The sequence below is a fragment of the Dasypus novemcinctus genome, chromosome 4 (assembly GCF_030445035.2).
Source record: "Dasypus novemcinctus isolate mDasNov1 chromosome 4, mDasNov1.1.hap2, whole genome shotgun sequence".
In the NCBI taxonomy this organism is placed as follows: Eukaryota; Metazoa; Chordata; class Mammalia; order Cingulata; family Dasypodidae; genus Dasypus; species Dasypus novemcinctus.
Window position 1 is genome coordinate 94,561,416 of NC_080676.1, and position 13,107 is coordinate 94,574,522.

Here is a 13,107-nt window from a genome sequence, read left to right on the forward strand (position 1 = left end):
GAACAAGTAGGGAGTTGCAGCTTTCACACCTGTCAGGTGGAAACAAGCCCTCCACACATACCACAGTGGAGACAAAGTGGGGACCTAAAACTCCTACCCCCAAACTGGTAGGAACAAGGTTCCCCTTCCTCTCCCTGCTTAAGTGCTATCAATGGAGGCCTCAAGGACCATCAGGACTTTGACTGCCACCCAGGAATACGATGGTAACAACGCCACACATGTCATGGAAGGCCACGTGGAAAGCAGTAATAAGGTATTCCTATCCTTCCAACCAGGATGGTATCAGCAGAGGCCTAGTAGAGCGACATGAACTCTCCTCCCTGCAATGCAGTAAGAAGGAGCCCGTTTACTCTTCAAGTGACCATGGAAGCCAAGTATGGAACCTAAACTTCTATTCCCACCTGGCAGGAGCACAATAGTGTGATGCCTTTCCCTTTAGAGCAGTGCCAGAGGAAGATGGCTAAAGGAGGTTTAAATAAGATCTAGAGTCTCATAATTGCCAGGAAGTCCAGATATCAATTAAAAAAATCACTTCTCATATGAAAAACAGGAATATCCACCTTGAATTAAAAATGACGATCAACAGATCTCAAAACAAAAAAGAGATGTTAGAATTATCTGACAAAGATTTTAAAGCAGTCATCATAAAAATGCTTTAACAGTCAACTCTGAATATGCCTGAAAGGAAAATATAAAAAGTCTCAGCAAAGAAAGTCTCACCAAGAAACAGAATATAAAAAGAGCCAAACAAAAAAATTTTAACTGAAAAGCATAATAACGAAAACAAAAAAACTCAAAGGATAGACAACTAGCAAGATGGCAGCAGAGTAAGGAGCTCCTAGAGTCAGCTCCTGCTACAGAGCACTTAGTAATCACCCGGAGCTATCTAAAGGACCTGTTTGGGGGCTCCAGGAGACCAGAAGAGCATCCTGCTACAATCTTGAGGAAGAGACTGTCCATCTGCAGACTGCCCATCTGCAGAGAAGATTGATAACTAGAGCACTCTACACCTCAGAGGCCAGAGTCCATCTTCACTGTCTATACAACCTGCCTCACGAGCTATTCTGTGGCTGAAATTGGAAGCTTCATTTCCCAAAAATGGGGTAAGAAGAAGAGACAGTTAGACACCAACTTCAGCTACTGATTACTAATTTGGCAACCTAAAGTATAATCCTAAGAACAGCTAAACTTTGAATCTGTCCAAGTAAGAAAGAGGCCAGTAGCCACCATCTTAACTCTACCCCTGGCACAAAGGGAAATGGGAAGGACTGAAAATCACAATGCTGGTAGGGACCAGCTTCTTTTCATCGAAATCAGATTGCAGCTCTAGCATAAGCCCCAATCCCACCTCCGACAAGGAGGAAGTTGGGGGAACCTGCAGCAGCCTCTTTGGGAAATTACAGGCCACACCTCACAGAGGCGGTGACCATCCTACTTTGGCAGAGGTAGCCACCCTAGGAGCTACTCTGTGGCTGGAATTGGAAGCTTCATTTCCCAAAAACAGGGGAGGAAGAGACAGTTGGCCACTGGTTTCAGCTACTGATTAGTAAATCTGGCTGGCTAAGAACAGCTAAAGTTTGAACCTGTCCAAATCGGAAAGAGGCTGGTAGGCCCCATTTCAACTCCCCAGCATGAGGAGAAGGCAAGCTGATTGAAAATCACAGTGATGGTAGCACTGGATTCTTTCTACCCAGCTAGGACTGCAGCCCTAGCCTAGGTTGCAGCCCTACCAGCAGGGATGAAGCTGGCTGGCCCTGCATCAGCATCTCTGGGTAACTGCCAGTACATTCAGCTGGCACAGAATGAATAACAGAAGTCTACTGGGACAACTACGGTCATTTTGGACCCATACAGCATAGATTGCTGCCCTTACCTGCAGCTCATCCCCGTCCCAGGCAGGGGAGAAAAGGGCGTGAAACTTCATCAGTCTCTCTGGGCAACTTACAGTCTAGGCCTGCACGACTTGAATTATTACACAAGGCTGTGGCTCTGTCCCTACCTCTGGCAATGGAGAAAGTTGGAAGATGCTTCATTGATCCCTGAGGCAAAGAGGACAGCTTGAGCCTCCACAGCTTACAACATCAATACATACTTGGCTCCTACTACACAACAACAAAGGGAGAAAGGGCAAAAAAGCCCTAAACTAAAGAGAGAAACTGCATCCAGAAGAAATACATCTAGTAAGCCAGATGCCAAGACACCAACAAAAAATTACAATCCACACCAAGAAACAGGAAGATATGGCCTAGTTAAAGGAACAAGGTAAGCCTCCAGATGACATAAAGGAGTTGAGACAATAATTATAGATGTTCAAACAAATCTCCTTAATAAATTCAATGAGATGGCTAAAGAGATTAAGGATATTAAGGCATTGGATGAACACAAAGAAGAATTTTGAAAACATAAATAGAAAAATAGCAGAACTTATGGGAATGGAAGGCACAATAAATCAAATTAAAAATACTTTGGAATCATATAACAGCAGATTTGAGAAAGCAGAAAAAGGATCGGTGAGCTTGAAAAAATGGCTTCTTCAACATATAAAAGGCAAACATATTAAAGAACAAATGAAGAAAAGAAGGGAAAAACTTCAATAAGGTCTTAGGTAACTAAACGTCAGCATGAGACATACAAACATACTTGTCATGGGTGTGCCAGAAGAAGAAAAGAAGAGAAAAGGGGCAGAAGGAATATCTGAAGAAATAATGGTAGAAAATTTCCCAATCCTATTGAAGGAAATAGATACCCAAGTCCAAGAAGCATGACATATTTTCATCTGAATAAATCCAAATAGACCAACTCCAAGACAGTTACTAATCAGAATGCTGAATGCCAAAGACAAAGAGAGAATTCTATAAGCAGCAAGAGAAAAGCAATGTATAGCATCTAAGGGATATCCAATAAGATTAAGTGCCGATTTCTCATCAGAAACCATGGAGGCAAAAAGACAGTGGTATGATATATTTAAGATACTGCAAGAGAAAAACTTATAGGCAAGAATCTTATATCCAGCAAGACTGTCTTTCAAAAATGAGGGCAAGTTTAGAATACTTACAGATAAATGGAAACTGAGCCAAGATACTGCCTTTGCAGGAAATACTAAAAGGTGTGCCATAGCCTGAAAAGAAGAGACAGGAGAGAGGCCTGGAAGAGAGTCTGGAAATGAAGATTATGTCAATAAAAGTACCTAAATTCTCTAAAGAGTGGTGAAAATAAAATATGACACATAAAACCCAAATATTCAGGAATAAACTTAACCAATGATGTAAAGCAATTCATTGTTAAAAGCAATTTTTAAAAAGACCTAAATAATTGGAAGAACATTCCATGCTCATGGATTGGAAGGCTAAATATCATTAAGATGTCAATTGATATACAGATTCAATGCAATCCTGATAATTCCACTGGTACTTTTTAAATAAATGGAAAATATGATTATCAAATTTATTTGGAAGGCTCTGAATAGCCAGAAGCATCTTAAAAAGGAAAAGCAAAGTTGGAAAACTCTCATTTCCAGACTTTAAATCATATTATCTACCTAAAGTAGTAAAAACAACATGGTACTCCCATAAAGACAGACACATAGACTAATGAACTGAACTGATGGTTCAGAAACAGACCCTTACATCCATGGTCAAGTGATTTTTGACTAGTCTGTCAAACCCACCCAGCTCAGGCAGAACAGTCTATTAAATAAATGGTGCTGAGAGAACTGGATATCTATAGCCAAAAGAAGGAAAGAGGACACCTAACTCATACTTTATACAAAAATTAACTCAAAATGGGTCAAAAACCTAAATATAAAAGCAAGAACCATAAAGTTTATAGAAGAAAATGTAGGAAAATATCTTCAAGACCAGGTAGTAGGTGGTGGCTTCTTAAAGGCGATAAGAGGAGGACTGAGATGGACTACTGATGCTTAATGTATGCAGAAGTTTTAATTAGCTTTATTGTAAAAGTGTAGAAATGTATAGAGTTGATGGTAACACATTATAGTGAGTAACAGCTAGTTTAAAAATGGGGCTGTGGCTGAAAACGATAGTCTAGGGATGTAAACGCCAATTGAAAGAAAGCTAGAAAATAGTCTAGGGACTGAATAACACAGTAAATCCAGAGCTAGATAAGAATTGTGGTGGATGGTACAAATCTTAGAGTGTTCTTTGTGAGCTAGGGCAGATGTACATCACTATTTCAGGGTGGTGGTTTGTGGAGAAGCATGAGAAAGATACAACTGGAGTGACCTAGGGACTGTGGTTAACACCAATACTGTAATATTTGCACATCTATGCCAAAGATGTACTGTGCTATTAATGGGGGAGTATGTAACAAGTGTGCCAAACGTGCGCTATGGACGTGGTAATAGTCTTATGATATTATCTCGTAATCTGTAACAAATGTTCCACCATGGTGTGGTGTGTTGATAGAAGGGTGTTGTTTGGGAATTCTGCGTATGTGCATGATTGTTTTGTAAGTTTACAACTTCTGTCATAAAGATGTATTAAAAAAAAAATCGGGTGTGTTGGGGTAAAATACACCAAATGTAAGATAAGGACTATAGTTAATAGTAAGATTTTGACAATATCCTTTCATCATTTGTAAGAAATGTCTCACAACAATGCAAGGTATTGGTGGTGGGTTGCTGTAAGGGACTCCTGTATGATGTTATGTACATTTGCTTTTTAAGTTCACAACTTTTGCTATATACGTATTCTTTATGCATGTTCATGTATAAATGGCATAAAATAATAATAATAATACGGTGGGTTGGGGGAAAAATATTTTGGTTAGTAGTAATTTTTTGAGGATGCTCTTTAATCATTAATTAAAATGTTTCACAACAATGCAAGGTATTGGTAGTAGGGTGAGGTATAACAGCCCTGTATGTTATGTATGTTTGTTTTATAAGTTCACATCTATTGCTACACACTTACTGTTTATGTATGTTTATCTATGAGTGATATATTTCAATAAATTTTTTAAAACTGGGTGTGAAAAAAAAACTCAAAGGATATGCTCAAAAGCTGAATCAAGGAGAAAGAGGAAAGAATCAGTTAACTGGAAGATAAACCAATAGAAATTACCCAATCTGAACAATGAGAGAAAATAAGCTGAAAAGAACTGAGCAGATCCTCATTGGTCCTGTGAGTCTATAACAAAAGATTGAAAATTCATGTCATTGAAATCCTGGAAAAAGGGGAGTAAGTACTAAAAAAAAAAAAAAAAAAAAAGCTGAAAAATCCCCCAAATGGCAAGAAATATAGATCTAAAGATTCAAGAAGCTGAGTAAACCCAGAATAGAATAAACCCAAAGAAATTCATACCAAGACATATCATATCATATTCAAGCTTCTGAAAATTAAACCCTCCCCCAAAATCTTGAAGCCAGCAAGAGACAAAAAACACCTTATCTAATAGGAGGAAAACAATTCTAATGACAGTGGATTTCTCAACAGAAATCTTGAAGGTCAAAAGGCTGGGGCATATCATTTTTCAAGTGCTGAAAGAAAAGAACGGTCAACCTAGAATCTTATATCCAGTAAAAATACCCTCCAGGAATGAAGGGGAAATCGAGACACTCTCAGATGAAAGAAAACCAAGAAAATTTTTGCCAGCATACAACCCTACATAAGCTCAGTAAACAGAAAGGAAACAATAGGAAAAAGAGTCTCAGAACTAAGAACATCAGAAAGACACAAAGAATGTGATAAGCAAAAATATGGATAAATAATAGATTTTCCTTCTCCACTTGGCATTTCTAAATTATGTTTGACAGTAGATACAAAAATTACAGCACTGTCTGATGTGGTTCTAAATATAAGTAGAGGGAATATTTAAGACAATTATATTATAAATGGAGGAGATAAAGGTATATTTTTCAAAAGGGGAGGTAAATGCACTACTTAAGACACAGATTTGCAAAGTGGATTAACAAATATGACCCAACTCTATGCTGTCTACGAGAAACTCAGAAATGAGAACATAATAAAGAAGGAGAAATCAATGAAATTGAAAACAAAAATAAAGAAAATTAATGAAACAAAAAAGTTTCTTTGTAAAGATAATTAAATTGACACTCTATCAAGATTAACAAAGAAAGAGAAGACATAAATTACCAATTAATATTAGCAATGAAACAGGGATATCACTACAGATCCTGCAAACAGCAAAATGAGAAGGGAATACTACAAGCAACTAGACTCATACAATTTTGAAATTAGATGAAATGGACAAATTCCTCAGAAGGCAAAAACTACCAAACTCAACCAGAATGAAATAGTTAATTTTAATAACCCTGTTAACTATTAAGGACTTGAATATTCTCATCATAAGTGTGGATATTAATTTGGTTGACTGTGATTTTACATATATCCAGGCCATAAAAGGCAGTGGAAAAAGAAGGTTATACTGGCAAAGACACTAATTCTAGGAGGTAGAGATGGGGGCATAGTATATGAAATAGGCAAACTGAAACCAAAGATGACCACTATGGTGAAAGTGACCAAATGGTGATTGGTGGGTATAAGAAATACATGTGAAAATCTTGTAGTGATGATTTAGACAATCCTAAAGGAGAATACTGTCAGGCTCTAATAGAAGACCATATTCCAGTACCAAAGAAGTATACTAAAGAAGGGAGAAAGGTTGTATGGCAGTATGAAACTTCTGTGGACCCCAGAAAACCCTGTTCTTAAAGCTAATCCATCCCTGGGCATGTAAACCTATTGTATGTGGGAACTGTGATTTGATTACCTTGGTTAGGAGCTGCTGATTAGATTGTGTAACCCAGCATGGGTCTTAATCCTCTTACTGGAGTCCTTTATAAATTGAGGAATAAAAAGCGGCACACACAGAACAAGTCACAGAGAAAGAAAAAAGCCTCCAGAAGTTAAACCAATTAATTCAGAAGGGAGAAAATCCACAGATGGAGCAGCCCAAAGCTGAAAGCAATGAGGCCCAGAAGAGAGAGGAGAGATGCCACTATATGCCTTATTGCCCATAGCTGCAGCTCAGGAAGAAAGGATTTCCTGATGATGCCTTAATTGGACACTTCCATGGCCTCAGAACTGTAAGCTTAATTTAACCCAATAAATCCCCATTGTAAAAGCCAACCCATTTCTGGCATATTGCTCCCAGCAGCTTTTTGCAAACTAAAGCAGTTTGTGTGATTAATGGTTTGACAGCTGTTCCAACAACCACATCTCTGGAAGAGGATTCCACATGGGAAGTTAGACTGATTCTTGACCTTTCAGTGAAAGTATTGAAACAGGATAGGAAATACTTTATAAAGGGGAACTGTGTCAATTTGACAGAAGCCCTATCAATCTATGAAGAACATCCCAGGTACCTGCATAATCCTGTGGAATACTTGAAGGTGATCCCTTGTGTCCTTTTATAGTTGGAATTGTGCATATTTTGCACTATTTGGAAGAAATCTAAACCATGAAGATCAATATCATTTAATCATACATTCTGAAAATAGCCATCCTGACCTTCATGTGCTGTAGATGATACCAAAATGTATCAATTAATTTTGTGAATTTCTTAAAGTTTTTTTAAATTACTATATTTAATTTTTTTAAAAAAGCATAAAAAGCTATTTTGGTGAGTTAAGTTTTTTCAAAGCTAGCATAACAATGATTAGGCAGCTCAGTAAAGGCTGCTTAATGCACTGACTCCCTAGAATGTGATTTTTAATATTTTTTACTTCATTGTGGATTTTTTTGTTTTGTAGATCTTAATTTTGGACCTTAGGGAGAATGAACAACATTGGTTTGTTCCTGATGTGTTTCTGTTCAAAAATTTCACTTAGATATCAAAATTCAGTGCTTATAAGAGAGCTAAAAAAATGAAAAGGATTGTTTCCATTTAAAAAATTACAAAAAAGTTCCCCAAAAGGAAATCTCCAAGTCTAAATTATTTCAATGGAAAATTCTATCAAGTGTTAAAAATTTATATAAATTTTCTTCCAAAAAATATAAAGGGAACATTTCCCAATTCATTTTATAAAGTTTGTACTACCCTGATATCAAAACAAGTCAAAGACAGTACCATAAAAGAAAACTACAAATCAGTATTCCTCAGGAATATGGACATGAAAATGCTTAACAAATTCTTAGCAAACAGAATTCAACCATATATAAAAAGAACTACAGACTATGACCAGGCAAGTATTTCATAGATGCAGGGATGGTTCAATATTTAAAGCTAATCAATGTAATCTACAGTATTAATAGTCTAAAGAAGAAAAATCATATGATCATACCAATTATGCAGAAAGTTATTTGTCAAATCAGCACCCATACATGATAAAAACTCTCAGCAAATTAAGAATAGAGGGAAATTTCTTCAACTTGATAAAGACCATCTACCCAAAATTTATACCTAACGTATTCTTTAATAGTGAAAGATTGAATGCTTTTTTCTCTAAGATCAGGAACAAGGCAAAGACATCTACCCTCATTACTTGTATTCATATAATGCTAGAAGTACCAGCCAGTTCAATCAGGCAAGTAAAGGTAATTAAAAAATTGGAAAGAAATAAAACTGTCCATATATTCTGATGACGTACTTGTCTATATATAAAATTCCATAGAAATTTTAAAAAAAAACCTTATAGAATTGATAAGCAAGTTAAGCAGGTATCTTTATATAATCACAATGGACTTGCGGCCATCAAAACTAAAATATATTTATATACTAGCCATGAGAATGTGGACATCGAAAAAATATATTAAATTACTAAAAACAAATTTTTAAATTGAAAAAACACATTCAGATTTGTATGCTGAAAACTGAAAAATGCTGATGAAAATAATCAAAGACAATCTAAATAAAAGTAATACTGTATTCAAGGAATGGAAGACTAAATACAGTAAAAATGTCAATTCTTCCCAAAATGATATACAGATTTAACACAACTCCTATAAAAATCCCGGCAAGATTTTTGTATAGAAAGCATAGACAAGATTATTATAAAAATGCATATGAACAAGCAAAGGGACTTGAATAGTTAAAAAGTTTTGAATGGAGAATAAAGTGTGAGGAATCAGTCTTCCCAATTTAAAGACGTATTATACAGTTACAGTGATCAAGAATATGTGGTATTATCTGAGAAGCAGACACATAAATCAATAGAACACAATAGAAAACCCAGAAATAGACCCACATAAATATACCTAGCTTATTTGTGACTAAGATGCAAGCAAAAGTGATTCAATGGAAGAAGCATAGCCTTTTCAAACAAATATAAAGCAATTGGACATACACAGGTGAAAAATGAATCTCAACCCAAGACTCACTCCTTGTACAAAAATTTACTCAAAATGGATTACAGACTATTAAATATAAAACATAAAACTCTAAAGTTTTAAGGAAAAAAAATAAGAGAAAATCTTCAGAATCAAGTATGAGGCAAAGAGTTCTTACACCAAAAGCATGATCCATAATGGCAAAAATTAATAAACTGCATTTCATCAAAATTTAAAACTTTTATTCCACCAATAACCCCGTGAAAAGGATGAACAGACAAGGATCAGACTGGGAGAAAATACCTGCAAACCACATATTAAATAAAGGATTAGTATCTAGAACTCTCAAAACTCAACTGTAAAAAACCCCCAAACAGTCCAACTAGAAAATGGGCAAAGACATGACAGATATTTCACTTAAAAGGACATACAGATGGCAAATAAGAACATGAAACATGTTCAATATCATAAGTATAGGAAAATATGTTCAACATCATTAACCATCGCAGAAATGTAAATTCAAACCACAATGAGTTACCACTACTGCAATAGCATAAAAAAAGTGACAACATCAACTACCGGTAAGGATGCAGCAAAACTGGATAATTCATACACTGCTGATGCAAATGTAAAATGGCACAGCCACTCTAGAAAACTGTTCTGGAAAACTGTTTAACAGTTTCTTAGGAAACTAACTATGCTATCGTACAAACCAGCAACGGTATTCTTGGGAATTTATCCCAGAGAAATGAAAACTTCTGTTCAGAGAAAAACAATCTTTATTTATTGCGAATATCAGCTTTATTCACAATAGCCACAAGCTGGAAACAAGCCAGCCTTCATTAAACAAACTGCAATACATACATACCATAGAATACTACTCAGTAATAAAAAGGAACCAACTATTGATACATGCAAAAGAGTTGCATGAATCTCAAAATTACATTGAATGAAAAAAAGCCAAGCCAAAAATGTACATACTGTATGTTTTTATTTCTATTTCTATAACATCCTTGAAATGACAAAATTGTAGATAGAGAACATATTAGGCTAGGGTTTAACCAGCTTTTATTCTTACTCTACACTCTTTTCATTCATTCTGGAGGCTTCAATTACAATACGCCAATGACTGCCAAATTTGTATTTAAAGATTTATTCCTTTCTTCTGAAACCCAAATATATTTTCCTTTAAAATAAATATTCAATCCAGGAATCTCAGACACTTCAAGCTCAACCTGGGTACATCTAAACTTATTATCTTTTCCCTATAGTTTCCAGGTCTGCTTCTCCTGGAGAAGTTCAGTAGTTGGCATCAGATCCACGCAATGCAACCAGAAGCCCAAGCTAGTGTGAGACTGTGCCTCACTCTGCCACATCCATTCAAGTTCCTAAATATAGTCAATCTTCACTCTTCATCAATTTCCCAAAATCAATACTTGAGGAACTATTGTGGTTATTTGCAAATGTGCAGAATGGTGAAATTTTGAGTTTCTAGATGTATACACCACCTGATGAGGTTGAAAAAGGCGATGCTCTGCCTTACTGTTTCAGCTCTCATACTGTAAACACATATCTTTTTCACGGTACACTCAGTGCCATGTTTTTTGGCATTTCTGTGCTTTTTGCTAGTGATTTTTCTGTTTAAAATGAACGCAAGCAGAGTGCTTAAGTGCTGTCTAGGGCTCCTAAGAGCAAGAAGGCTATGATACACTTTACGGAGAAATTCTGGATGTTACAGATAAGACTGATTCAGCATGAATTATAGTACTGTTGGCCATGAGTTCAATAATAATGAATCAGCTAATACAAATATATATTCAAAAAAGTATCTATAAATAAAGATACACCTAAATGAAAGTTATATGTTGATTGGTTGAGAACGTGACCAGAGGCTCACAGGAACTGAAACCCTGAATTTCCTCTAGGAGTATTGGTTCAGTATTAACTACTTCAATGCTCACAGCAACTATATAGAACATAGCTACCACGAATAACAACAATCGACTGTAAGTGGTCAATCAGTTCAATTCTTCTCATCCCCACTGTGATCCAAGCTCTAACTATAGAACAGCCTCCTGCTTGATTTCTATACCCCATTCAGGCTTCCCTCAAAACCATTCTTCCTGTAGCAACCAGGGTGATCTTTTCAAAATGTAAATGCAAACACATCACCTTGTTACCCATAGCACTTTTAACATAATCCTCATCAAGGCACACAAGATCCCTTATATTCTGTTTTCTCCCTGTATCATACTGCTCCTCTTGATCTCAACTCCAGACATTTAGTTTCTCCAAGGCATCCTGCTCTTTCTCACCTCAGGACCTTTATACTTCTTTCTACCACTCCTAGACCAATCTACCTAATTTCTTCTCATTGAATCTCATCTTATTCATCAGTTCCTCCAAGGTTTTCCTGAACCATCCAACTAGGGGAGGTCCCTTGTTAGGTAATGAAATATACAACTTCAGATACAACCTAATTAAAGTGTTCTAATAAAAAAATCAAGCACACAAAGGTAACAGCTAAATTATAAATCAATACAGGATATTTCAGTGTCACACCTATTTGATTTGGTACTTAAATTTAGGTTACCTTAAGCCTACCTAATAGATATACCCATTTTCTTTGGAGCTTTCTAAATATGAAGCATAATAATCCTCCTAGTATAAGACTTTGTCATTCATAGTCACACAATGAATATTATTAACAGCATGTACACATATATTTTAAGAAATTTTTAAGTTTACTTTGTAAAAAATAACAAATGCTTTTATAAATAAAGACCAAAAATCTACCCTAAGGTTTAGTTATCCAGGATTCTTTCTAAAAATTTGATGAGCTCCACCTAGTCCCTTAATAATACTAACTAATAATAAACAATAACAAAAGAAAAAAGCACATCATGTAATGGCTATTGGGATGTACCATTAAAAAAGCATTGTGGGGAAGTGGATGTGATAAGGCTTCCACCTACCATATGGGAGGACCAAGGGTTCAATCCCTGGGGCTTCCTGGTGAAAAAGAAGAGGAAGTGTTCTTGCATGGCAAGCCAGTGCCGACGTGGCGAGCCAGGTGCCCATGTGGTGAGCTGAGTACCCAGCACAGCGAGCCGAGTGCCCATGTGGGTGCCTGCATAGCGAACTGAGTACCTACATGGTGAGCCAAGCGCTGTGCAAGTGCCGTGTGGCGAGCTGAATGCCCATGTGAGTACCTACATGGTGAGCCAAGCGCTGTGCAAGTGCCGTGTGGCGAGCTGAATGCCCATGTGAGCACCTACATGGTGAGCCAATCGCTGTGCAAGTGCCGTGTGGCGAGCTGAATGCCCATGTGAGCACCTACATGGTGAGCCAATCGCTGTGCAAGTGCCGTGTGGCGAGCTGAATGCCCATGTGAGTGCCCGCATGGCGAGCCAAGTGACCGCGCAGCAAGATGATGACACAACAAAAAAAGAGATGAAGGGGAGAGTCAAGGTGAAGTGCAGCAGAGACTAGGAACAGAAGTGGTGCAATTGACAGGGAACCTCTCTCTAAATCAGAGGTTCCCAGGATCTAATCCTGGTAAATCCTAGAGGAGAAAGAGAGAAGAGAACACAAAAAGAGAAACATATACAGAAGATCACACAGTGAACAGACACAGACAGCAAAAACAGCAAAGAGGGGTAGGGGGAGGGGAAAAAAAGCAATGTGGTTGGGGAGCAGATGTAGCTCAGTGGATGAGTGCCTGCTTCCCATGTACAAAGTCGCAGGTTCAATCCCCAGAACTGCCTAAAAAAAAAAAAAATCATGTGGCTGAAGAGTTAAAAGAAATGTCTTTTTGAAAAGATATAAAAGATATAAGCACTCTGAATAGTAACTTCCA

The 13,107-nt window shown here is 36.9% G+C and overlaps 1 protein-coding gene and 1 pseudogene across 13 annotated transcripts in view; one reads left to right on the forward strand and one right to left on the reverse strand.

Moving 5' to 3' along the window:
* The window catches only part of BBX (BBX high mobility group box domain containing), a 282,876-nt gene that overhangs the window by 190,631 nt on the left and 79,138 nt on the right, over window positions 1-13,107 (reverse strand). The window lies entirely within an intron of this gene.
* LOC101440143 (spermine synthase pseudogene) lies at window positions 152-7,444 on the forward strand (annotated as a pseudogene).